Below are 27,824 nucleotides of genomic sequence, written 5' to 3' on the forward strand. Positions count from 1 at the left end.
GGATAAGGAAGAAGCGACTTATAGATGGAGATTTAATTCAATATTATTAAAACGTCAAGATTTTTGTGATTTTATGAAAAAAACAGATCCAATTTTTTTTTGGATACAAACTCTCATTCAGTTGATGATAAATTTGTATTATGGGATGTGATGAAGGCATATTTGAGGGGTCAGATAATAAGTTATACTTCTAAAATTAAGAAGGAATATATGGTAGAACTAGACCAATTGGAAAAAGAGATTACAAAATTAGAAAAAGAATCTCAAAGACATATGATAGAAGAAAAATGAAGACAACTTGTCAGTAAGAAGCTACAATATAATACGCTTCAGACATATCGAGCAGAAAAAGCAATCATGAGAACTAAGCAAAGGTATTATGAGTTAGGTGAGAGATCACACAAAATTCTTGCTTGGCAGTTGAAAACAGAACAGGCTTCCAAAACGATAAATGCAATGAGAACAAGTGCAAATAAAATTACTTATAAACCTTTAGAAATTAATGAAACCTTTAAAAGTTTCTACTCTGAATTATATCAATCAGAATCACAAAACGACGTTAATGAGATAGAAAGATTTCTATCACAAATAACTCTTCCAAAATTGAATTTGGAAGAACAGAAGGGATTAGATATGCCTTTTACATTAAAAGAGGTTGAAGAAGCTTTAGGATCACTTCCAAGTAATAAATCTCCAGGAGAGGATGGTTTTCCACCTGAATTTTATAAAAAGTTTAAAGATTTATTAATTTCTCCTTTTATGGAGTTAATACGTCAAGCAGAAAAAACACATAAACATCCAGAATCTTTTTTGACAGCAATTGTAATAGTATTGCCAAAAAAGGATAGAGATCCCTTAAAACCAGCATCATATAGGCCTATTTCTTTGTTGAAGACAGATTATAAAATAATAGCAAAAATTTTATCTAGTAGATTATCTAAATATTTACCAAAATAATACATATGGTTCAAACAGGATTTATTAAAAATAGACAATCGGCAGATAATGTAAATCGGCTACTTAGTATAATTCATTTGGCACAAAAGAGGGAGAAAGTGAGTATAGTAGTAGCCTTGGATGCAGAAAAAGCATTTGATAGATTGGATTGGGATTTTTTATTTAAAGTATTAGAAAAATATGGGTTAGGAGTACCATTTATAAACTGGATTAAAACCTTAAACACTAATCCTAACGCTAAAGTAGTGACAAATAGTCAAATTTCAACACCATTCCAGTTGAAAAGGTCAACTAGACAAGGTTGTCCATTATCACCTGTTTTATTTGTACTGGCGATAGAACCATTAGCAGAATTAATTAGAATTGATTCAAATATTAAGGGTTTTAGAGTTAATCAGGAGGAATATAAGATTAATTTATTTGCTGATTATGTTTTGATTTATTTAACAAACCCACTGCATTCGTTATGTAAACTATCTTCTAGATTGGTAGAATATGGGAAAGTATCAGGGTATAAAATAAATCGGGATAAAAGTGAAATCTTACCTCTTACTAAGGGAGACTATAGTCAATGTCGTCTAGCAACCCAATTTAGATGGCCGATAAATGGTATAAAGTATTTAGGTATAAGACTTGATAATGATATAAAGAATTTATGTAAATTTAATTAATTACCACTATTGAAAAAAAAATTCAAGAAGATCTTGACACATGGATGATGTTACCAATAACATTAGTGGGTAGAGTCAATGCTGTAAAAATGAATATATTTCCTAGATTACAGTATTTATTTCAAACACTACCAATACAACTACCACAGAAAGTTTTTCAAGAGTTAAATAAATGTGTGAGGAAATTTCTTTGGAAAGGTAAGATGTCAAGAACATCGTTGGAAACATTGATATGGAAATTTGAGTTAGGAGGATTACAACTTCCAAATTTTAGGAATTATTATAAAGTAAATCAACTTAGATTTATTGCACCTTTTCTTGATGAATGAAAACCGGCATTGATTAGAATGGAATTAGATAAGATAGGAGAAAATACACCCGAAGATTTTATATATAAATGGGAATCTAAATGGATACAGGAAAAGAAAGAATCTCCTATATTAAAACATTTGATTGATCTATGGAATAAGATAAATGTTGATGATGAAGTAAAGAAATCTTTATTAGCAAGGAGACCTTTGATTCAAAACAGACTTATTCATTTTACAATGGATAATCAACTTTTATATAATTGGTACCAAAAAGTGATTAGATGTATAGGAGACTGTTATGAAGGAGGTATATTGATGTCATTTGAACAATTAAAGAATAAATATAAAATATCAAATAACACTTTCTTTGTTACCTTCAATTAAGGGCTTATTTAAGAGATAAACTGGATCAAACAATGTTTTTGCTGAAACCTGATGAAATTGAAACTTTAATTCAAAAAGGAAAAATTTAAAAAAAAATTTCTTTTATGTATAATCTGATTCAAAAACAGACACTTAAACAAGGAATCCACAAGTCAAGACAAAAATGCGAAACAGATTTGAGTATTAATATTGATGAAACAAATTGGTCAAGTCTATGTCTTGACAGTATGACAAATGCAATAAATGTTCGACTCAGATTAGTACAATATAATTTTTATACCAATTATATATTACACCGCAAAAAAAAGATTAAATTCAAACTTATCTGATCAATGTTTTCGGTGTAATCAAGAAATTGGTACTTTTTTACATTCTACTTGGTCCTGTTCCAAAATTCAACCTTTTTAGATAAATTAAGATTAATTTTTTAATTAAGACCTTTTTTAAAAATTAAAAATTTAAAAATTTAAAGATTAATTAAGACCTTTTTAGATAAATTTAGATAAATTAATAAAGCGTTTTATTGGAACAAATTACTGGAACTCAACTTCCACATAACTCTATATTATTTTTATTAGGTGACATTGAAGGTATAAAACCGAAACTTAAATTGAATAAATACCAGAAAGAATTTATAAAAATTGCATTGGCAGTAGCCAAGAAGGCTATTGCAGTTACTTGGAAATCGGATTCGTATTTAAGTATGGATTGTTGGCATAATGTAATTTTTAGCTGTATTCCACTTGAAAAAAATACTTATAATTTAAGAGATAAATATGTTACATTTTTGAATATTTGGTGTCCTTATTTACAAAAGATAGGATAGTATATTGTGACGAGAATACACATAAATTAAGATGTTTGCTGGCCTGGGCTAGCACCAGTGGCATCAGCAGTTGGTCTGCCACCTGTCCTCAGGGGAGGGAGAGATAAGGAACAATGAAGCAGCATTTGGAGATGTTAATGAAGGAGCCATCAGTCTGGGTATTGTCAAGATCGGCTCCCCCTTTGAACCCTGAACTGTTTGAAGTGATGGACAGGCGATACCCCAGCAGGGGGATAAAAAGGGACAGGTTCGCTAAGGCAAGACACACACGACACTCGAGGTAACGAGACCCTGGAAGTGGTGTGCCTCTCACGAGTCGGTGGGGAGTACCGGGCCACAAACGCACAGGGTGGAAAGGTACGATCAGCGGGAACCCGGTGTGTGTCCGCCATTGCTTGGGTGCTGGGTTCACTGCAGAGGATCGACCGCATCTGGAGGAGGGGTCACAGTCGGTAACCCCAGGTGACATCACAAAGGACTCGCCCGAAAGCTGCTTGTGAGCAATATCGCAGGTCTGTGAGTGGAAGCCGTTTTTGAATGATCATTCTCGTTCTCTCTCTCCTTCCCCCCACATTGTCCATCGCCATGGCAACGATTACTGCGAACTGAACTAAATTGAACTGGACTTTGTGTCACTTTGAAATTGGTCATTTACCCCTAGACAACGATAGAGCTTGACTGATCCTGTTATCTTAACTCTGTGCACATGTGTGTTTATCATTGCTGAACTGTTGCATTTATTATCCTTTCGATTACTGTGTTGCTTATTTCTTTAATAAAACTTTCTTAGATCTAGTAATCCAGACTCCAACTGAGTGATCCATTTCTACTGGTTTGGCAACCCAGTTACGGAGTACGTAACAATATATAGGGTGCTCCGATGATGAAGGTGTTGGTCCTTTGGGGTAAGAAACAAATAAATATATTAAATTTATTTCGAATCCCACGGAGCATGTGGAGACCTTCCAATATCCAGGCAGTCTTTCTTTTTTCCTTTTTCTTTCTTTTCTTTTAGGTAGGGGTATGTATTGGGGGGAAGGGTTAAGGGGAGGGAGGAGGGTAGATATTATTATTCCATGTAACCAAGTTATAAAAAATAGGTGACATAAGATTGCAAGATGTAAGATCTTTGTGGGTAGAGTTAATAAACTGCAAGAGTAAAAAGACCCTGAATGGAGTTATATACAGGTCTCCAAACAACATCCAGGATGTGAGCTACAAAATACAATGGAAGATAGAAAACACAAGTCAAAAGAGCAAAGTTATGATAGTCATGGAGGATTTCAATATGCAGGTAGTTTGGGAAAATAATATTTGTTGCTGATTTGGATTCCAAGAGAGAGAATTTGTGGAATGCCTGTGAGATGGATTTTTAGAGCAGTTTGTGCTTGAGTCTACTGGGGGATAAACTATTTTGGATCGGGTATTGTGTAATGAACCAGATTTGATTTGGAACCTTAAGGTAATGGGACCATTAGGAGTCATTTATCAAATTATGATAGAATTCAGCCCGCAATTTGAAAAGGAGAAGCTAAAGTCAGATTTATCAAAAACTTAGAACGGTACAGCACAAGCACAGACCCTTCAGCTTACAATATTGTGCTGAACCAGCTAAAAAGTAAATTAAAAATCCCTTAAAATGAATCCCTCATACCTACACAATGTCCATATCCATCCATTTTCTGTCTCGGTCCCGACCATTAATTCCCCATTTTCTACTAATTCCCTTTGATGGCGACACACGTGATTCTCATCAAGACCCGCAGATTAAAAACCCCGGCTTTGCACCCACTCCTTGCCAGATCGTTGTTTTAGCTAGTGTGGTAATTAACATTCCCGGAGACTCCGCCTTCGGACATGTAAGACACAGTGTCTTTCTGTCTGCCTTTAATTTCTCCCTTTCCCGACTTAAACTTTGAAATTTTAACTTTATTCAGTCAGATCTGTTAAAGTGATAATTCTCATGGCTACCTTGAGAAGCACTAAAAATATTCCCGATATAGATAATGGTAAAGCTAAAAAAATTGACAAAACTTCTGAAGAGCCAGCCTGGGTTAATAGATTAGAGACTCGAATGAGCTCTATTGTCGCTGGATTAACTCAACTAAATGAAAGTCTTCTTCCTTTGGAGGGAAAAATTGATTCTTTGAGCTTGGATCTTAAAGAAGTAACTCGTAACGCGGCTGATATTCCCTCTCGTTTGGAAAAAGCACAACGTTGGATTGTTGATTTGGGAACTCGTTCTCGTCATTATAATATTAGAATTGTTGGATTGAAAAAGCAATCAGAATCTGCCGATATACTGGACTATTTCGCTAAGATGTTTCAATCTCTATTTCCTGAGGCATTTGCACAATTGCCCCACAGGATTGGAACTCCGAAAGAAGGTAAAAACAGACATGTTATTGTGCGCTTCCTCCGTATTCGAGACAAAGACGGTAATATTAAACTGGCAAGGAAGCAAAGGCTGTTTAAATTTCAAGGCTCTTTCTTTCAAGATTTTCCACGTGAAGTTGTTCAGCAACGTTCTGGATTCGCGACTGTAATGCGAATGGCCTTTCAAAAACAGATCTATCCCTCCCTTCTTTATCCAGCTAAATTAAGGCTTTTCACTAAAGACTCCGGGGTTCGTATTTTTGAGGATCCAGCCGATGCACTGCGCTTTATTAATTCTCTCTCGGATGAGTCCGAAACCTGTAGTTTAAAAGACTTACAATTATTCGATCGTTTTGCGATATAAGGAATGATGAGATCGGAAGAATTGAGAAGTATAGAAAGTCTTGCTATTAAAAAGTAGCTTTATCTTTGAAATAGACTGGTTTGGATGGTTTTAACTTTAGAAGATATTTTATGGGATCTTTGGAAGACTGTAGAAATTTTAAACAATTTAGAATTTCTTTCTGTTTGCTACATACATGAATTAATTGTTTCTCTTTGTATGGTTTTGTTAAAAACTTTTAACTACTATTCAGTGTTTTTTACGTTTTATAGATAGATGTAAAAATTTTAAAGACGGCGATGTTTTCTTCTGTGAAAATATTTCAAGAATTTGTTTTGGAAGTGTTTTTTTTCTTATCTAATGTTCTGAAGGTTACTTTCTAAATTGAAGGCCGTTTCTGTTAACTGTTTTTTTCTAATTTAATTTTAATGGGTTGTATGTCGACTGTAATGAGTAGTATACCCGGGAGAGGGAGACAGATTACTTTTTTTTATTTGTACCTTTTACGTAGGCAGGTGGAGTTCAGAATTGCTTCTATGCATTTCTTGGGGCTTGCATCGATTAATATCGACTTATTTCTGGGCTTTGTAGGTAGTTTTTTTCTTTTTTTATTTCTATTTTTATTCCCATTATGGAATTCCGGAGCTTACGCAAATTGTTATCATTGTTGTTTATCACCACCATTTAAAATTTCTTTATCCTGACATGTGTTTAATTGTTTTCTTTAGATATAAAGTTTCATGATGTTAGTTAAACAGTTAAATGCTTTAAGTTGGAATGTCCGTGGTTGGAATCATCCTATTAAGTGTATGAAAACATTTAAAATTATTAATCAATTCCAACCTGATATAATCTTTGTACAAGAGGCACATGTCAGGTTATGTGATAACAATTGATTTTTTAAATTTTGGAAGGACCCTCAGATTCACGCAAACTCCCAAAGTAAAATTAGGGGTGTTTCCATTTTTATTGATTCCAATATTCCCTTTAATCAGGAGGATATTATATCTGATATTAATGGTAGATTTTGATTGTTAAAGGAACAATTTACAATAAGAAAATGGTTTTGGTTAATATATATGGACCAAATGCTGATGGTCCTTCCTTTTTTTAAAAGATATTTTTGCTCTATTACTTGATTTAAATGAATGTTATTAATGGGTGGAGATTTTAATATTTGCTTAAATCCCTTGTTAGATTCCTCTAAAATGAAAGCTTTTTTTATATGAGATTAAATTTCCTCAAATTACTGCTGAAGATCAACAGATCCTCGATACTCCAATTGTTCAGCATGGAATTCAGAAAGCTATATGGTCAATGCAATCAGGTAATGCTCCTGGACTCGATGGTTATTCGGCAGGATTTTACAAAAAATTTGAAAAATTACTTTCTCCATACCTTTTGGAAATATTTCATGATTCTTTTGAGAAAGGTAATTTACCTTTTTTTTTAATGAAGCTTCTGTTTCTTTAATCCTTAAGAAAGATAAACATCCTACTGAATGCTCATCTTATAGACCTATTTTGCTATTAAATGTGGATGCTAAAATTCTTTCCAAGATAATGGCTGATCATGTGGAAAACATTTTATCTAAAATTATCTCTATGGATCAAATAGGCTTAATTAAAGGCCGTTGCTCTTTCTCTAATGTTCGGAGATAATGAATAATTATATTCACCATTATCCAAAACACCCCAATGTGTTATTTCTTTGAATGCAGAAAAGGCATTTGATAGTGTTGAATGGACTTATTTGTTTAATGTATTGGAGAGATTTGGCTTTGGTAATAATTTTAATAAGTGGATTCAAATATCTATAAGAACCCTATCGCTACCATTATTACTAATAATCTTGGGTCTCCCTTTTTTTACTTTCACGTGGTACTCAACAAGGGTGTCTATTTAGTCCTTTAATATTTAATCTCGCACTGGAGCCTTTGGCTATAACAATCTGCAAAGCTAAAAATATTCATAGTATCTCTATAAGTGGGACTGCACATAAGATTTCTCTTTATGCAGATGATCTTTTGGTTTCTATCTCAAATCCTGAAGATTCTATTCCTAATCTTTTGGAATTATTAAATGATTTTGGAAAATTTTCAGGATATAAACTTAATTTAAATAAAAGTGAATTGTTCCCTTTAAATGTTCCTGTTTTGAAATATAAGGATATTCCATTTAGAATTGTGAATTCTTTTAAATATTTGGGTATTATCATTACAAAAAATATAAGGATCTTAACAAAATTAATGTAGTTCCTCTATTGGATTCTATGAAACAATTATTTTCTAGATGGAATCCTCTTACACTTTCTTTAATAGGTCGTATTCATGCTGTGAAAATGATGATTTTACCTAGATTTTTATATTTTTCAAAATATAAAAATTTTTCATATCTATCTTTCTAACCAAAATTTTTTTTGATCAAATTGATTCTACTATTTCGTCCTTTATTTGGAATAATAAAAAAACAAGAGTTAACAAGTTTCATTTACAAAAATCTAAAAAAGATGGTGGACTCACGTTACCTAATTTAAGATTTTATTATTGGGCTGTTAATATTTGACAATTATGTTTTTGGTTACATTGGCTTGATAGAACCAAAAACCAGCCTGCATTGATTTGGAATTTAAAGCTATTAATCAATTTTATTTAACTTCACTATTAGGAGCTCCATTACCTTTACAACTTGCTAAGATTTCCAATTTGAATTTCTATCCTGTTATGAAACAGTCCTTACGGATTTGGTTTCAGTTTTGCAACTCAAATCAACATGTAATTTCATTCATTACATTGTTGGCAAGAAGAGCTATTTTATTGAAGTGGAAAGATACCTCTGCTCCTACACTAACTCAGTGGTTTTCCCAAGTAATATTATGTCTCAGTTTGGAAAAATCAGGAGTAGAACTTTTGATCCCCGATTTGATTTTGACAGAAGGTGGAGCTCTTTTGCTAAATATTATCATTTAATTTGAATCAATTTACATTGTTTCCTTCCAATTTTATTTTATATAAATATGATTTGGCAGTTGTTGCTTTTTCTTCTTGTATATGATTTGTAAGACTTATTGCTCCAGGAGTTAGTTCCTAATGGTTTTTTTCTCTCTTTTTTTGTTTTGTAGTTAGTGGGGTTTTTTTAGTTAGCTGGGGTTCTCTTTTTTTCTTTTCCTTTTATAATATTTTTTATTAGCATACAAGTTTTTTCTTCAGCTTTACTAATTGTATACATACTAATTTGTTGAATTTTGGTATTTTATAGCTGTAGAAGATTATATATTAATAAAAAGATTTAAAAATGAAAAGAAATGAACATTCCCGGCCGTCTAGGATTGCGTATTCTCAGTTTTTTCTTCAGTACAGAGGTTTACCTGTGAAACTCTGTCTCTCTGTCTCAGGATAAGTATTCTTTTTCAATATTACATGTTTCCAGGATCTGTTTGTGGGGGAAGTCTTTCTTCATTCGAACAACTGTCAACTAAATATAGTTTAGCAAAAACCCACTTTTTTTGCTACTTACGAATTAGAGACTTTCTGCGATCTCAATTATATACATCTCTTAATAGTCCTGATAAGAACTTGTTAGATGAAATTCTTAATATGAAACCTTTTTATAATGGTTCAATATCCAATATTTTTGATGTGTTGATGGGAATGAGAAATGATTCTTTAGAGAAAATCAAAAATCTTTGGGAACAAGATTTACAGACTTCAATTTCTGAAGAAACTTGAAATGAAATTCATAAATTGGTTCGTACTTCATCGTTCTGTGTCTGTCATTCCCTCCTACAATTTAAAGTGGTCCATAGGGTTTATATAACCAAGGATAAGTTATCTCATTTTTATATGGATGTATCTCCCTACTGTGATAGGTGTAACAATGGAGAAGCTTCATTTATCCATCTGTTTTCGACATGCCCAAGTCTTGAAAAATATTGGAAGGAAGTATTCCAAGCCTTTTCTGTATTCTTTAAAGTAAATTTTAAGCCTACAGCTCTGCCTTTAATACCATCATTCCAAATGAACTAATTCCTAAGCTCCGGAACCTGGGCCTTAGCACTCAGATCTGCAGATGGATCTTCAATTTCCTTACAGACAGGACCCAGGCTGTAAAAATAGGGGACAAGCTCTCCTCTACAATCACTCTGAGCACCGGTCCCCACAAGGCTGTGTACTCAGCCCCCTGCTGTACTCACTGTACACCCATGATTGTGCAGCTAAGTTTCCATCAAACTCAATATATAAGTTTGCTGATGACACAACAATTGTAGGCCGTATCTCAAATAATGATGAGTTTGAGTACAGAGAGGAAATTAAGAACCTGGTGGCACAGTGCAAAGAAAATAACCTATCCCTCAACGTCAGCAAGACAAAGGAATTGGTTGTTGACTTCAGAAGGAGTATCAGACCACACAACCTCATTTACATCGGTGGTGTGCAAGTGGGACAGGTCAAAAGCCTTAAGTTCCTCGGGGTCAATATCACAAATGACCTGACTTGGTCTAATCAAGCAGGGTGCACTTCCAAGAAGGCCCACCAGCGTCTTTACTTCCTGAGAAAACTAAAGAAATTTGGCCTGTCCCCTAAAACCCTCACTAATTTTTATAGATGCACCGTAGAAAGCATTCTTCCAGGGTGCATCACAACCTGGTATGGAAGTTGTCCTGTCCAAGACGGAAAGAATCTGCAGCAGATCGTGAACACAGCGCAGCACATCACACAAACCAATCTTCTGTCCTTGGACTCACTTTACACAGCACGCTGTCGAAGCAGTGCTGCCAGGATAATCAAGGACACGACCCACCCAGCCAACACACTTTTCGTCCCTCTTCCCTCCGGGAGAAGGCTCAGGAACTTGAAGACTCGTACGGCCAGATTTGGGAACAGCTTCTTTCCATCTGTGATAAGACTGCTGAACGGATCCTGACCCCGATCTGGGCCGTACCCTCCAAATATCCGGACCTGCCTCTCGGTTTTTTTGCACTACCTTACTTTCTAGTTTTCTATTTTCTATTTATGATTTATAAATTAAATTTTTAATATTTACTATTGATTTGTAATCCAGCAGGAAGTGCAGAATCAAATATCGCTGTGATGATTGTACGTTCTAGTATCAATTGTTTGGCGACAATAACGTATAATCCTTTGACCACCCTATTTGGTATTGTTGGAGGGAAAGATATCATTTTGAACACATCTGATTTGCACATTCTGGCTTTTATCTCTCTTATGGCTGGGAGGGCACTTTTGCTTAAATGGAAGGATGCTGTTCCGCCTAACCACGCTCAGTGGTTATGAGACGTTATGGCATGCTTAAATTTAGAAATGATTCGTTGTTCAATTTCTGAATCTAAACCATGATTTTCAAAATCAGTGGGAGCCGTTTTTAAATAATTTTCAAAATCTTTGATTTCCTTTTAAAGTACAGAAGCTGGTTAATAGCATATTTCATTATCTGATAAGGTTATTTTTTTCTTTTTTTCTTTACCAAACAGTTTCGACTTTGGTCGAGCGTATAGATTTTTTATATAAAATTGTTCATGTTCTAACATACGAATTAATCTAATCTATATGAATATAGAGTAAGGAGTTCATTAATGTGATTCAATATAATGTATCTGGTATTATTATATTTTTACTTTTGTTTTATAATATGTATTTTCTTGGACTCTGTATTCTTCTATGTAGAAATTGACAAAAATATTGAACAAGTATTTTAAGTTTACTTCAGTATCAAGGTTTACCTGTGAAACTCTGTCTCTCCATGTCAAGATAAGTATTCTACGTTTTACTTCAGTACCAAGGTTTCCTGTGTAACTCCGTCTGTCCGTGTTAAGAAAAGTATTGTCTGCCGCTTGCCTTCCTACGCTCCGTGTCAAGATGAATTTTGCCTGCCGCCTGTCTCCTGTTTGCCATTCAGCCCCTGCAATGCCCTGAGCCAAGAGAAGTTCCACCTGCCTCCTGCCTTCCTGTTCACCCTCCTGTTTGCCGTTCAGCTCCAGCCATGATCACATCTTCGTCTGCATCCTAACTCAATCTCCGTGCCAGTGTCCTGCGTTTGGGTTCGCCCTGTTCTTTACAACATTTTCCTCATATTCATGTACCTATCCACATGTCTATTAAAAGTTCCTAATGTATTTGTCTCTACCACCATATCAGGCAGCACATTCCAGGCATCCACTACTCTGAGTGAAAACCTTACCCCTCACATCCCCTTTGAACCTATCTCATCTCACCTTCAATACATGCCCTCTGGTATTTGAAAATTCTACTCTGGGTAAAAGATACCCCATCGACTCTACCTATGCCTCTCAATCTTTTAAGCCACTTTCAGACCTTCCCTCAGCCTCTGCCACTCCAAAGAAAACAGCCCAAGTTTGTTTAGCCTCTCATTCCCTCAAAAACAGACAGCAACCTGTTAAACCTCTTCTGACCCTCTTCAAAGTCTCAACATCCTTCCTATAGTGGGGTTACCAGAACTGAATCCAATCCTCCAGATCTGGCCTAACCAGAATTTCATAAAATTGCAACATAACCCCTTGACTTTTGAACTCAATGCCTGAACTAATAAAAGCAAGCATTCCATAAGCCTTCTTAACTGCACTGTCGACCTGTGTCACCGCTTTCAAGGAACTATGAAAGTGGACCCCAAGATCTCTCTACTCAGCAACATTGTAAAGGACCTTGCATTTGCCCTACCAGGTGCAACACCTCACATTTATCTGGGTTAAACTCCATCTGCAATTTCTCTGCCTATATCTGCAACTGATGTCCATCGTGCTGTATTCTTTGCCAGGCTTCTGCAGTATTCGCAACTCCGCCAATCTTGGTATCATCTGCAAATTTTCAACCCACCCATCTACATTTTCATCCAGGTCAGTTATATACATCACAAACAGCAGAAGTACCAGCACAGATCCCTGTGAAACACCACGAATTACAGACTTCCAGATCAAATAAGTCCCCTTGACCACTACCAACAACCTCCACAGAGCAACCTAGTTCTGAATCGAAGCACACAATTCACCATGGACCCCATGCATCCTAATCTTCTGGATTAGTCTCCCAGGAGGGACTTTGTCAAATGCCTTACTAAAATCCATGTGGACAACATACACTTCCCTACACTCATCAATCTGTCTCATCACATTTTCAGAAAACTGAATCAAGTTGGTAAGGCACGACCTGCCATGCACAAAGCCTGCTGGCTCTCCCTAGGATGGCCATGGGTTTCCAGATGCTCATCTCTCTTTCTTTTCAATTTTTTATTGATTATTTGCATTGACTAATACAAAATATATTATAATATTATGGAACAAGAAACAAGATTGAATTGCTCCAAATCTATTAATAACCATAATATTGAAATGGTATATTTATTGTAATCTAAATCAAAATCCCATAACAAACAGAAAAAAAGAGGAAAAAAAGAGAAAAAAGAAACAGCTGTTTGGTTAAAAGAAAAAACATCTCTGACATGAAGTCATAAATTTGAACATATAATAGCCATCATCATTGCTGACCAAATCGAAAATTGTGAAAGTAATTCCAAGAAGGTCCCATAATGTGAAAAAATCTTATCTAGGTATAGAAATAGAACACCTAATCTTCTTTAGATTTAAACATGACATAACATCAATTAACCAACGGGCATGAGTAGGTGGAGTGGCATCATTCCATTTAAGCAACAAAACTCTTCTGGCTAAAAGAGAAATAAAAGCCAAAATATGTAAATCATTCAGCTTAAGAGTAAAATTATTTCCTCCAACAATGCCAAACAAGGCAGTCAGAGTTTAAGGTTTACTTTAAAAAGCTCCGAAAGTGTTTGAAATATTTCTTTCCAAAATTTATCAAGCTGTGGGCAGGACGAAAACATATGAATTAGAGAGGCCTCTTCGACATTACACCTATTACAGTATGGAGAAATATCTGAGTGATAACGAGATAGCTTATCTTCAGTCATATAGGCTCTATGAAACACTTTAAATTGTAAAAGAGAGTGACATGCACATAATGAAGAGGTGTGAACCAGTTTAAAAATTTCATTCCAAGTATCCTCATCAATTGAAATCTGCAGGTCATGTTCCCAGAGGGTTTTAATTTTAGCTAACGGAATATTTCTCAATGCCAACAACATATTATAGATATTAGAAATAGTTCCATCATGAAAAGGTTTCAAAGTAAAAATTTTATCAATTAAGTTCTTATCTGGATACTTAGGAAATGTATAAAGTTGAGAACGCAAAAGTCTCTAATTTGTAAATATCTAAAAAAGTGAGCTTTACAAAGATTATATTAATAGATAGTTGATCAAATGAAGAAAGACTTTCTCCAACAAACATATCCTGAAACCATTTAATACCCAGTCTATTCCACTCTTTAAAAACTACATCAGTCAAAGGTTAAAAAAAATAATTAGAAAAAATGGGACTAGAGAGTGAAAAACCAAATAACCCAAAGAATTTCCTAAATTGTAACCAAATCCTCAAAGAATGTTTAACTACAAAATTATCAGTTAAATTACTTAAGGATAGAGGAATTGAACAACCAAAAAGAGAAATAATAGAACATTTATTAACAGAATTATCTTCTGAAGAAACCCAAACCGGACAGTCTTCACGATTAATGTAGTATATACAAAACGTAAGGTAACGTATATTGACTGCCCAGTAGTAAAACCTAAAATTGGGTAGGGCTAATCCCCCATTTTTTAGCTTTCTGAAGATGAACTTTGTTTAATCAGGAGGTTTTATTCTTCCATAAGTAAGAAGATATAACCGAGTCTAAAGAGTCGAGAAAGGATTTAGGAATAAAAACAGGTAGGGCTTGAAATAGATATAACATTTAGGCAAAATGTTCATTTTAATAGAATTAATCCATCCAATCAGCAATAAAGAAAGGGGAGACCAATTTGATAGTACCTTCTTAACATATTCCAAAAGAGTGATAAAGTTTTCTTTAAAAAGAAATTTATAATTCTTAGTAATTGTTATACCCAAATACGTAAATTGATTTCTTACAATTTTAAAAGGAAGGTCAGAGTTGACTGATAAAGTTCACTCTTATGAAGATTAAGTTTATATCTTGAGAACTGACTAAATTCAGAAAGTAAAGTGAGTATTGAGGGTAGAGAGCACTCCAGATTAGAAATGTAGAGCAAAAGCTCATCAGCATAAAGCGACACCTGATGAGTGATACCCTTCCTTAAAATACCCGAGATGTCAACAGGTTCACGAAACGCGATGGCTAATGGCTCTAAAGCCAGATCAAAAAGCAAAGGACTCAAAGGACAATCTTGTCTGGTTCCATGTTGAAGATTAAATGGTTTAGAACTTTGAGAGTTGGTAAGAACCTGTGCAGTGGGAGATGAATAAAGTAATATAATCCATTGAATAAAATCGGAGCCAAATTTATATTTTTCTAATATTTTAAATAATGAATTCCATTCAACCCGGTCAAAGGTTTTCTCAGCATCCAAAGAAATCACACATTCAAAATTTTATTTAGAGGGAGAATAAATAACATCCAGTAAATGACAAATGTTAAAATGAAAATAACAATTTTTATAAATCCGGTCTGGTCATCAGAGATAATAAAAGGCAGGATGTTTTCCATCCTATGAGCCAAAAATTTAGATAAAATATTAGCCTCAATGTTAAGTAAAGAAATAGGTCAGTAGGAAGAACAATCAGTTGGATCTTAATTCTTTTTGCAAATAAGTGAAATAGAGGCATCATAAAAAGATTGTGGCAATCTACCTAATTTAAAAGAGTCAGAAAGAACAGAAAGTAAGTGAGGAATAAGCAAAGGGGCAAAAGCCCTGTAGAACTCTCCAGATAATCCCTCAGTGCCGGGTGCCTTCCCCGAACTCAGAGAGTGGACAACCCGGGCAATTTCCTCAGAAGAAAAAGATTGATCTAACCATCTTTGATTAATCTCAGAAAGTGAGGGAATGTTTAAAACGATCTAGAAAATTATTCATAGCAAAATTGGCTTTTAGGGGAATCTGAACTATACAGTTTAGAGTAAAATTCTCTAAAAGTATCGTCTATTTCTAATTGATCAGAAGTTTTATCACCATTCGCTTTGGAGATTTCCTTAATTTGACGTTTAATTGTTAAAGTTGATTAAGTTTGCCTGTTTTATAACCATGAATATAAAATTGACTTTTATATTTTAAAAGTTGAGTTTCAACAGGGTAAGTTAAAACAGATCATATTTAGTTTTAACTTCCACACGTCTTTTATACAAAATGGGATCCGGATCAGAAGCATATTTTTGATCTAAATGATTCAGCTGATTGGCTAAATCAGTTCTCTCCTTGTTCGTTTTTTTTTTCTTAATACTTGCTGTATTGGAAATAACTTGGCCTTTAATATAAGCCTTGAAAGCATCCCAAAGTAATAAGGTTAGAAGTGCCATCTAGCGTAAACTTCTCAAAGAAAAAAGTAATTTGATTCTCTAAAAATTGTAAAAAAAAAAGCCTTATCCTATAGTAAAATTGAATTAAAACACCAAAATCTGTTTGATCGAGAAACACTCGGAAGATTTAAGGATAAAAAGAAGGGGGCATGATCTGAAACAGCAATTTCTTTGTAATCACAGGATCGAATAGAGGGTATCAAGTGACTATCGACGAAAAAATAATCAATCTTAGGTATGAGGAACATGAGAAAAAAGGAATATTCTCTACTTGATGGATGTAAAAAACGCCATACATCAATAATGCCACATTTCATTAGAAATGATTGGTTATAGGAGGCAGCTCTACTAATATTCAATGGTTTCGAAGATGAATGGTCAAAAACAGGGTCAAGACAACAGTTAAAATCCCCTCCCAAAATTAAAGAGTACAAATGTAAGTCTGGTAAAAAGGGGGAAAAAAAAATTCAGAAAAGCCAGGACCGTCTATATTCGGAGCATAGGGATTAGCAACAACCATTATTTTGTTATCTAGTTTCCCTGAAACTATAACAAACCGCCCATTGGGGTCAGACACTACATCATGTTCAACAAAGCAACTGAATTGTCAATCAAAATTGAAGTACCTCTGGCCTTGGCTTGAAAAGAAGAGTGAAAAGCTAGACCATTCCAACATTTGAACAAACGCCCGCAGTCAGATCTGCGAACATGTGTCTCTTGTAAAAAGAAATAATTGAGGCATTCAATTTCTTAACATAAGTAAAGATCTTATTGCATTTCACAGGGTGGTTTAAATCTTTCACGTTTAAACTAAGAAAATTAATATTGTAAACCATTTGATTAAGTTTAAAACAGAGGGTAAACATATAAACCACTGGAATGTACCAAACCTCCAAGCCTTAAAATTCAAAATACTTGACCAAGCAATAGATGAGGCAGGGATTACCAAACAGCTGGTAAAAGGGAAAAAGATTTTAAAAAAACAGCCCATTCCCATCCACCTACCTCCCAAGGAAAAAAATCATCCAAGCGAGGGCGAAAGCTAATCTACTGGTAAATCCCTCCCCAGCATCCCACTGGCAAAGCTGCAAGAGAAGAAAAAATTAGTACAAAATGAATTCAAACCTAAACTAACTAACCTTCAAAAGAACTAAAAAATATCAAAACATATTTGCAAAAAATAATTACAAAGAGAACTTACTGAAGTTAAGTCTGTTAATTTCTTAAACAGAAAAAATAAAAAGAGAAGAAAAAGAAGAAATATTTATGAAAATATATCGAAAGAAAGAATTATTCAAAGAAAAAGTAAAAAACAAATAAACTACGCAAAAGCAATGAATTACTCAGTCAAACTGCAGGAACAAGATTATATGAAGCAGAAATAAACATTTAAACTTCTGGAGTTGATAGACTAAATATTATTCCCAAGAACTGAAGGAGAACTCAAAACACCATGTTGAAAAAAAGTTAACTCAGCAAAAAAATACAATAAGAACAGAAACTAATTAGAAGAGTATAAGAGAAAAGAAGAGAGAATTGCTCAAAACAAAAAGAAAAAAAACAAAAAAGAGAAGAAAAAGAAGAATTATTTATGAGAATAAATCAAAAAATAGAATTATTCAAAGAAAACAGTAAGAAACAAATAAACTATAGAATTGCAACGAATTAATCAGTCAAACTCAGGGAACCAGGTTATATGAAGCAGAAATAAACATTTAAACTTCTGGAGTTGATAAACTAAATATTATTCCAAAGAGCTAATATCTCTATCGATAAGAATTTTATCCAGCAATTTCCCTACAACTGATGTGAGTCTGTCCATTCTAGAGTTCTCAGGATTTTCCCTTGTTCCCTTCTTAAATAGAGGTACAACATTAGCTAATTGCCAGTCACCTGGGACCTTGCCTGTGCCTAGAGAGGAAACAAAGATACCAGTTTAGGGCCCAGCAATCTTGTCTTTTGCCTCCTTCAATAACCTGGGGTAAATCCCATCAGACCCTGGGGACATCCACTGTAATACTCATTTGGAGATCCAACACTTCCTTCTCCTTAACCTCTAAACATCCTAACATATCTCTGCACTCAGCTATGATCTCCTACTCCTCCAAGTCATTTTCTTTGGGAAATACTGAAGCAAAGTGTTCATTAAGTACCTCACTCACCTTCTCCGCATCCAAGCAAATGTTTCCCTCTTTATCCTTGAGTAGCCCTACCTTATCCCTAGTTATCCTCTTGTTCTTGATGTATGTGTAGAATACCTTGGGATTCAGCTTAATCCAACTTCCCAAGGGCTTTTCATAGCCCCTCCTGGCTTTCCTAATTCCTTTCTTTACTTCTTTTCTGGTTTATTTATACTCCTCATTCGCTTCGTTTGATTCTAACTTCCAAAGCTTTGCATGCTTTTCCTTTTTCTTCTTGACAAAATTCATCACCTCTCTGGACATCCAAAGTTCTTTCATCATTCCATCCCTGTCTTTCCTTCTAACAGGAATCTACTTTACGATACTCTGAGCAATTGATTTTTAAACACCTTCCACAAGATTGATATGGAATTGCCAGAAAAAAGGTTTTCCCAATTAACTCTTCTGAGTTCCTTCCTAATGCCCTCAGAATTTGCACTTATCAAATTTAAGAATCTCCTGCAATGTTCATACCTGTCCTTATCTATAGCTATCCTGAAAGTTAAGGAGTTGTGGTCACTGTTCCCTAACTGCTCATCCACTAAGAGGTTGATCACCTGGCCAGGCTCATTACCCAACACCAGGACCAGTACAGCTCCTCCTCCTGTTGGACCGCCTACATATTGATTTAAGAAACCTCCCTGCTGGTCACCCATCTACTGTGTGAAGCTTGTATTCTGGGTGTGACCACCTCCAATTCTGAATGAAACCACCAATTCTCCAGAACCTGGGCCTCTGTACATCTATCTGCAAATGAATCCTCAATTTCCTAATCAGCAATCTACAAACCGTGTGGATTGGTCATAACATCTTCTACTTGCTGATGATCAACACTGGTATACAACAGGGATGGGCACTTAACCCACTGCTCTACTCTCTCTACACCCATGACTGTGTGCTTAGATACAGGTCAAATGTCATCTATAAATTTGCTTATGATAGAACCATTGTTGGCAGAATCGTAGAAGGAGATGAGGGGGTGTGCAGGAGTTAGATATAAGAGCTAGTTGGATGGTGTTGCAGCAATAACCTTGCACTCAAGAGCTGATTGTGAACTTCAGAAAGTGTAAGACAAGGGAACAGGAACCAATTCTCATAGTGGTATTAGAAGTGGAGAGAGTGAGCAGTTTCAAGTTCCTGGGTGTCAAGATCTCTGAGGATCTAACCTGGTCCCAACATATTGATGCAGTAATATAGAAGTCAAGACAGTGAGTATGTTTCATTTGGAGTTTGAGGAGATTTGGTTTGTCATCTAGAACACTTGAAAATTTCTACAGATGTACTGTGGAGAGCATTCTGACAGACTGCATCACTGTCTTGTATGCAGAGTCCACTGCAAAGGATCAGAGCAAGCTACAGAATATTGTAAAATTAGTCATCTCCATCATAGGTACTAGCCTCCGTAGTATCCAAGACATCTTCAAGGAGCAATCCCTCAGAAATGATCTCAGACATATGCTGGTGATATTAAACCAGATTCTGATTCTAACTGCATGATCCTCGACTCTCTGATTCTACAAACACGTGCAATTTACAGTGGCCAATTAACCCACAAACAAGCATGTATTTGGGATGTGGAAGGAGACATATTTCAACATGGTGATGTCATCTGAGGAGCTCCTGCAGACTCGGGAACTCCTGATGCTCCGGAATCCACCCACACCATCCAGCAGAGTCTCTGTGCCTGACTGTTACCCTGACACCCAGAGACTGTCGGTTACTATTACAGCAGCTAGTTTAACTAAAGGCTCACTATCTGGAGGTGTTCCTCTGACCCCTATTGGTTGTAGTTATTATTCCAGGGTAACAAATTGTTCAAATCAAATCTGCTTCAGTCAAAATTGGTGTCTCAACAACAGGAAGAATGTGATCATCACTGACGGACAAATAACTACATGTGTTGCAAATAAGAGATAAAAACTACTGAAATTACAGGACAGCCACTAACTGTGGAGAGAGCAACAAACTAATATCGCAAGCCTTTCACCAGAGCTGAGGAAATTAGACATTTTAAGGTTGAAAGCTAAGTACAGTATCATAAAAAATTCCATCTCACTCTGACCTTCACTCTCCACGATAAGCAAAACACCATGGTACTGCTGCTTGGTCTCTCTTAAAATGTACTTGGCAGAAGTAAACAATTTCCCTGTGGTGTCATTGGAGATGTGGAGTTTGGAAAGAGCGATGTGTATGAGAGGATCTGGGCTTATCAGGATGAGAGAGAAAAGGGGACAGAGGAGGAGAAGTTGACCCGAAATTGGTGAATCCAATATTTGTAATATCAGACTGTCAATAACTCAATTGGAGAATGAGGGTCTATTCCTCTAACTTGCTTTTAGCCTCACCATGACACTGAATGACGCCGAGATCAGACGGTTTACTGTGGCAATGGGGAGGGGAATTAAAATGGCTTCCAAGTGGGAGCTATAGGTGGCCATGGTGCCTGAAGTGCAGATGTTTGCTAAGGTGGTTCCCTCGTCATCAGTTGGGTCACTTTGAGAGCACTGAATTCAATAGTCAACAATGGATGAAGATGTGAAGGCTGAAGGCTGGTGACATGAAAGGGAACTATCACCAAGTTTTATCTGAGGGAGATGTATTCAGTATAGAGTTGTTGGAAATGGAGATTTGGGTCAGGTCTCTATCGATTGTAGCAGGAGATTGAATTGGAGGTTGCTGCTCTTTCTGAAAACCCGATATTTTAGATGTCCTGTATTGGAAGGCCACCTCTCAAGAACAGATGCCACAGAAATGGAGAAACGGAGAGGAAGGAATGGCACACTTACATGGAAGAATTTGATGGGAAGGTTAGTCCTGGTAGCTATGGGAATTAGTGGGCTTGCGGTCATTGACGGTGGACCTAGAAATGGGAAAGTTGGTGTTGGAAATAGTCCAAGTGAATCTGACATTTTGGAGGGAAATGGCTAATCAATATTTGGGTGAAGGCCGTTTATCTTAACTGAAAGAGTAGAACAGAGATCACCACTATAAAGAGGTGGGTGAGTGGGCTGGGACAAGAGCTAGTTGTATTTTTATTTCCTTTAGTGGCACCTGAGGTCCCAGATGTCTGCAAAATTGCTAATGTTTTTCTTTGTAGAAGGGCAATTGTGGTTATTCACCAAATTATAGATCAGTGAGCATCACATGAAATGTAGGGAAATGATGAGAAAAGATTCACAGGGATAGAGTTCACTCACATTTGAGTGACAATCAGCTCGGCTTTGTGCAACAGAATTCCTGCCTTATGAACACCAGCTATTTCCTTAGGGCTCGTCCCTTCAATACAATTCTGCTTTTTTTCTGTCCATGCTTGGAACAAAGCCCTCATGAGAACAGGAGCAGAGTGGTATGAAGAAAACTGAAGCTGAACATCAGTAAACAGGTTCTTAATGAGCAAGTCCTATTTTAGAGCACCACAGGTGACAGTTTCCATTTTCATACCAATGGCTGACAGTCAGCTGATCATGTCACAGTGGGAAGAACAAGGATCTGACAAACCCTCTGGCTAGGCATCTCTTTTTTATTTCTTAATTCTTCATATAATTTATCTCCCTCCCTCTCTCCCTCTATGCACCAGATTCACATTTATCTTCCTCTATCAGCTGCCTCTAAAATCTTTACATTAACATGCCAATTTGTATCTACCATTGCTGACTAAATGAAGTGACATGAAATAGTTGTCAACAGCAGGATGGCAAATTCAAGTCATCTGTCTCTCACCATTTCTCTGTGTTTTATCAGCTGATTGCAACCTTGGTTAAGGATGTGTGTTTTATGGAACAGCTTTTCAGAGAGGGAACAATTATGGCAGAAGATGCCAGTGCCGACAGCCTAAGTGGTTGAAACTATGGCTGTAGAGGAGGGTGCAGGAGATGTAAGAATAGGTAGGGGATCTGAGTTGAGGACATTTGCAGTAAAAAGACAATTTGTGCTTTTGCAGCATCTTTGTCAATCTCAGGACACTGACAGTCAAACATAGTTTTTTTTTTCTTCTGACATCTCTTGCAAGACCAGAGCAAGAAGGACTCACACTTTCCCCTCCCTGAATGAAAGAATGGAACTGATAGATTATAACAATTCAGCAGTTTCACATCATCTTTTCCCTCAATTCATGGTATGTGAATTCCAGGTTCCTTTAATGTACTGAAGCAAATTGCTCTCAGTTATGCTGGGTTTGTAGTCTGTTTCTCTAGATCACTTTGCCACCCTCTCTATAACTGTTGCAAACTCAGAACAAAAGTATCACAAAAAAAAATATTCACAGCAATTTCAAATCAACTGGAAAAACATGCAACAGTGAAGTGTTATTTTCAACCTAATGAACACAGAGACACTGTGTACAAAGCCACCCATTGGTGAGGGGTTAACGTACACACATTGAAGGATCAGTCCAGGTATGTTGTGAAAGTCAGTGGTGCCCTAGCAAGTTGCACAGAATCCCCTCACTTGACCTGATGGAGAGTGTCCTGAGGAGGAAGTCCAAGAACTCCAAAGCTTTTAGGGAATGGAGGCACATAATCTGTTTGTAATCCTGACAAATCAATAAGCAACACACACAAAATGCTGGAGGAACTCAGTGTCATGGTCCGGTCCGTTCAATCCTTATTTCTGTTAATGTCCTTTTCCCCGTGTTTTACCGGGCTCCTTGATTAAGGCACCTGATTCTCATCTGAACCGGCAGCATAAAGACTCCGGCTTACATCTACTCGGGGTTGGATTGTCACCTCACCCAGCGCGACAATGCACGTTCCGGGCCGCCAAGAATAGTGTACTCTAAGTTGCTTCGGTTAACTCTCAGATCACCTTTTAATCTCTGCCCTCTTTTCTTCTATTTGTACTCTCCTGTGTTGGACTCCCAATCATGAGGAAAAGCCAATGACCATCCAGCATTCCATACCCATCATGATTTTACAAACTTCAGAGGTCACGAGGAGGAAACCAGAAGTCCAAGAGTCCTCATCAGGGGATCAGAGGTGGAGAGGTTCAGCAACTTTAAATTCCTCAGTGTCAGTGTCATTACAAAGAAAGCACGGTAACGTCTCTACCTTCTTACCAATTTGCCAAGACTTGGCATGACATCCAAAACTTTGACAAATTTCAACAGATGTGTGGTGGAGAGTATATTGACTGGTTGCATCATGGCCTGGTATGGAAACACCAATGCCCTTGAATGGAAAAGCCCAGTCCATTATGGGTAAAGCCCTCCCTACCACTGAGCACATATACAAGGAATGCTGTCACAGAAAAGCAGCCTCCATAATTGAGGGCCCACATCATCCAGCCAATGCTCTATTCTCAGCAAAGAAAAGCAGGAACCTCAGGATCCACACCACCAGGTTCAGGAATAGTTATTAACACTCAACCATCAGACTCTTGAATCAGAGGGAATATCTTCACTTAACTTCTCTTGTCCCATCACTGAACTGTTCCCCAAATTTGGACTGACTTTCAAGGACTCTTAGAAACCACAGAAAAACTACAGCACAGAAACAGGCCTTTTGGCCCTTCTTGGCTGTGCCAAACCATTTTCTGCGTAGTCCCACTGACCTGCAAATGGACCACATCCCTCCATACACCACCCATTCATGTATCTGTCCAATTTATTCTGAAATGTTAAAAAATAACCCACATTTACCACCTCATCTGGCAGCTCATTCCACACTCCCACCACTCTCTGTGTGAATAAGCCCCACCTAATGTTCCCTTTAAACTCCCCCCACCCCACCCTTAACCCATGTCCTCTGTTTTTTTTCTCCCCTTGCCTTAGTGGAAAAAGCTTGCTTGCATTCGCTCTATCTATACCCATCATAATTTTATATACCTCTATCAAATCTCCCCTCATTCTTCTACGCTCCAGGGAATAAAGTCCTAACCTATTCAACTTTTCTCTGTAACTGAGATTCTCAAGTCCCGGCAACATCCTTGTAAACCTTCTCTGCACTCTTTCAACCTTATTAATATCCTTCCTGTAATTTGGTGACCAAAACTGAACACAATACTCCAGATTCTGCCTCACCAATGCCTTATACAACCTCATCATAACATGTCAGCTCTTATACACAATACTTTGATTAATAAAGGCTAATGTACCAAAAGCTCTCTTTACGACCCTATCTACCTGTGACGCCACTTTTAGGGAATTTTGTATCTGTATTCCCAGATCCCTCTGTTTCACTGCACTCCTCGGTGCCTTACCATTTACCCTGTATGTTCTACCTTGGTTTGTCCTTCCAAAGTGCAATACCTCACACTTGTCTGTATTAAACTCCATCTGCCATTTTTCAGCCCATTTTTTCAGCTGGTCCAAATCCCTCTGCAAGCTTTGAAAACCTTCCTCCGTGTCCACTACACCTCCAATCCTTGTATCATCAGCAAATTTGCTGATCCAATTTACCACATTATCATCCAGATCATTGATATAGATGACAAATAACAATGGACCCAGCACTGATCCTTATCGCACACCACTAGTCACAGGCCTCCACTCTGAGAAGCAATCCTCTACTACCACTCTTTGGCTTCTTCCATTGAGCCAATGTCTAATCCAATTTACCACCTCTCCATGTATACCTAGCGACTGAATTTTCCTAACTAACCTCCCATGCGGGACCTTGCCAAAGGCCTTACTGAAGTCCATGTAGACAACATCCACTTCCTTCCCTTCATCCACTTCTCTGGTAACCTCCTCGAAAAGCTCCAATAGATTGGTCAAACACGACCTACCACGCACAAAGCCATGTTGATTCTCTAATAAGTCCCTGTCTATCAAAATGCTTGTGATTTTGTCTCTTAGTACTCCTTCCAGTAACTTACCCACTAACGACGTCAAACTTACCGGCCTATAATTTCCCGGATTACTTTTCAATCCTTTTTTAAACAACTGAACAACATGAGCCATTCTCCAATCCTCCAGCACCTCACCCATAGACACCGACATTTTAAATATATCTGCCAGGACCCTTGCAATTTCAACACCAGTCTCCTTCAAGGTCCGAAGGAATACCCTGTCATCTCCTAGAGATTTATCCACTTCAATTTTCCTCAAGATAGCAAGCACCTCCTCCTTTTCACTCTGTACAGTTTCCATGATCTCACTACTTGTTTCCCTTAATTCCATAGACTTCATGCTAGTTTCCTTAGTAAATACAGATGCAAAAAACCCACTTAAGATCTCCCCCATTTCTTTTGGTTCCGCACATAGCCGAACACTTTGATCTTCAAGAGGACCAATTTTATCCCTTACAATCCTTTTACTCTTAATATACCTGTAAAAGCTCTTTGCATTATCCTTCACTTTGACTGCCAAGGCAACCTCATGTCTTCTTTTAGCCCTCCTGATTTCCTTCTTAAGTATTTTCTTGCACTTTTTATACTCCTCAAGCACCTTATTTATTCCCTGTTTCTTATTCATGTCATACAACTCTCTCTTCTTCTTTATCAGCGTTGCAATATCCCTTGAGAAACAGGGTTCCTTATTCCTATTCACTTTGCCTTTAATCCTGACAGGAACATACAAGCTCTGCACTCTCAAAATTTCTCCTTTGAACGCTTCCCACTTACCGATCACATCCTTGCCGGAGAACAACCTGTCCCAATCCACGCTTTTTAGATCCTTACTCATTTCTTCATATTTGGCCTTCTTCCAGTTTAGAACCTCAACCCTAGGACCAGATCTATCTTTATCCATGATCAAATTGAAACTAATGGTGTTATGATCACTGGAACCAAAGTGCTCCCCTACACACACTTCTGTCACTTGTCCTAACTTATTTCCTAATAGGAGATCTAATATTGCATCCCCTCTAGTTGGTACCTCTATATATTGATTTAGAAAACTTTCCTGAACACATTTTACAAACTCTAACCCATCTAGACCCCTAACAGTATGGGAGTCCCAATCAATATGAGGAAAATTAAAATTCCCTACCACCACAACTTTATGTTTCCTGCAGTTGCCTGCTATCTCTCTGCAGATTTGCTCCTCCAATTCTTGCTGACTATTGGGTGGTCTATAATACAACCCCACTAATGTGGCCATACCTTTCCTGTTTCTCAGCTCCACCCATAAGGAATCAGTAGACAAGCCCTCTAATCTGTCCTGCCTGAGCACTGCTGTAACATTTTTCCCTGACAAGCAATGCTACCCGCGCCCCCCCCCACTTTCATTCCTCTGCCTTTATCACATCTGACAAACATCGGAACCCTGGAATATTAAGATGCCAGTCCTGCCCCTCCTGTAGCCAAGTTTCACTAATTGCTATAACGTTATAATTCCACGTCTCAATCCACGCCCTCAACTCGTCTGCCTTCCCCACAATACTCCTAGCATTGACATATATACATCTCAGAAGATTTTTACCACCACTCACAACCTTTCTATTTGCGGCTTTGCTTGAACTTTTAACATCATTTATTTTCACCCCAGTCTCACTGTCAGCTCTGGCACTCTGGTGCCCATCTCCCTGCAAATCTACAGACGTTTGTAGTTTAAAGCCTCTCCAATAGCAATAACAAACCTCCCTGAAAGGATATTGGTCCCCTTGTAGAGCATGTGTAACCTGTCTCTCTTGTACAGGTCCCACCTGCCCCAGAAGAGGTCCCAATGATCCTGAAATCTGAAACCCTGCCCCCTACACCAGTTCCTCAGCCACTTGTTCATCCTCCAGAGCATCCTATTCTTACCCTCACTGGCACGCAGCACAGGTAGCAATCCTGAGATTACCACCCTTGAGGTCCTGCTTTTCAACTTCCTACCAAGCTCTCTATACTCACTCTCCAGGACCTCCTCACTCTTCCTTGCTACGTCATTGGTACCGATGTGCACCATGACATCTGGCTGATCACCCTCCCACTTCAGAATGTCATGCAAGCGATCAGAGACATCCTTGACCCTTCACATCCTTGACTCTTCATCTTATGTTTCAATATTTATTGCTTATTTATTATTATTATTAATATTTCCTTTTTATTTCCGTATTCGCACACTTATCTTTAGCACATTGGTTGTTCATCTGTCCTGTTGGATGCAGTCTTTTATGGATTCTGTTTTGTTTCCTGTATTTATTGTGAGTGCCCAGAAGATAATGAATCTCAGGGTGGTATATTGTGACATCTATGTATGTAGTTTGATAATAAATTTACTTTGAACTTTGAACTTGTACAGCTGATTTCAGTGAATTGTGTACTTGGGACTGGAAGGTCTCTCTGTTCCACAGTACTCATCAGTACCCTGCCACTTACTGTATGTACTTCCCTGTTTTGACTGTCTAAAAAAACATCATCTCACTTTGATCTAATTTGCTATTCTTTAGTTCTTCTCTTGAACAGATCAAGATCTTTTGGCAAATCAATGTAACCTC

General features: G+C 37.0%; 1 long non-coding RNA gene across 1 annotated transcript in view; it reads right to left on the reverse strand.

The window, feature by feature from the left end:
- Window positions 1-584: 584 nt before the first annotated feature.
- The window catches only part of LOC140204453 (uncharacterized), a 32,789-nt gene continuing 5,549 nt past the window's right edge, over window positions 585-27,824 (reverse strand). Inside the window, exons 3-4 of the long non-coding RNA XR_011887619.1 lie at window positions 17,291-17,370; window positions 585-715 (exon numbers count right to left, since the gene is read on the reverse strand). This is a non-coding gene — a long non-coding RNA (uncharacterized lncRNA). The remainder of the gene's footprint in view (window positions 716-17,290; window positions 17,371-27,824) is intronic.

The sequence above is a fragment of the Mobula birostris genome, chromosome 10 (assembly GCF_030028105.1).
Source record: "Mobula birostris isolate sMobBir1 chromosome 10, sMobBir1.hap1, whole genome shotgun sequence".
NCBI classification, from domain to species: Eukaryota; Metazoa; Chordata; class Chondrichthyes; order Myliobatiformes; family Myliobatidae; genus Mobula; species Mobula birostris.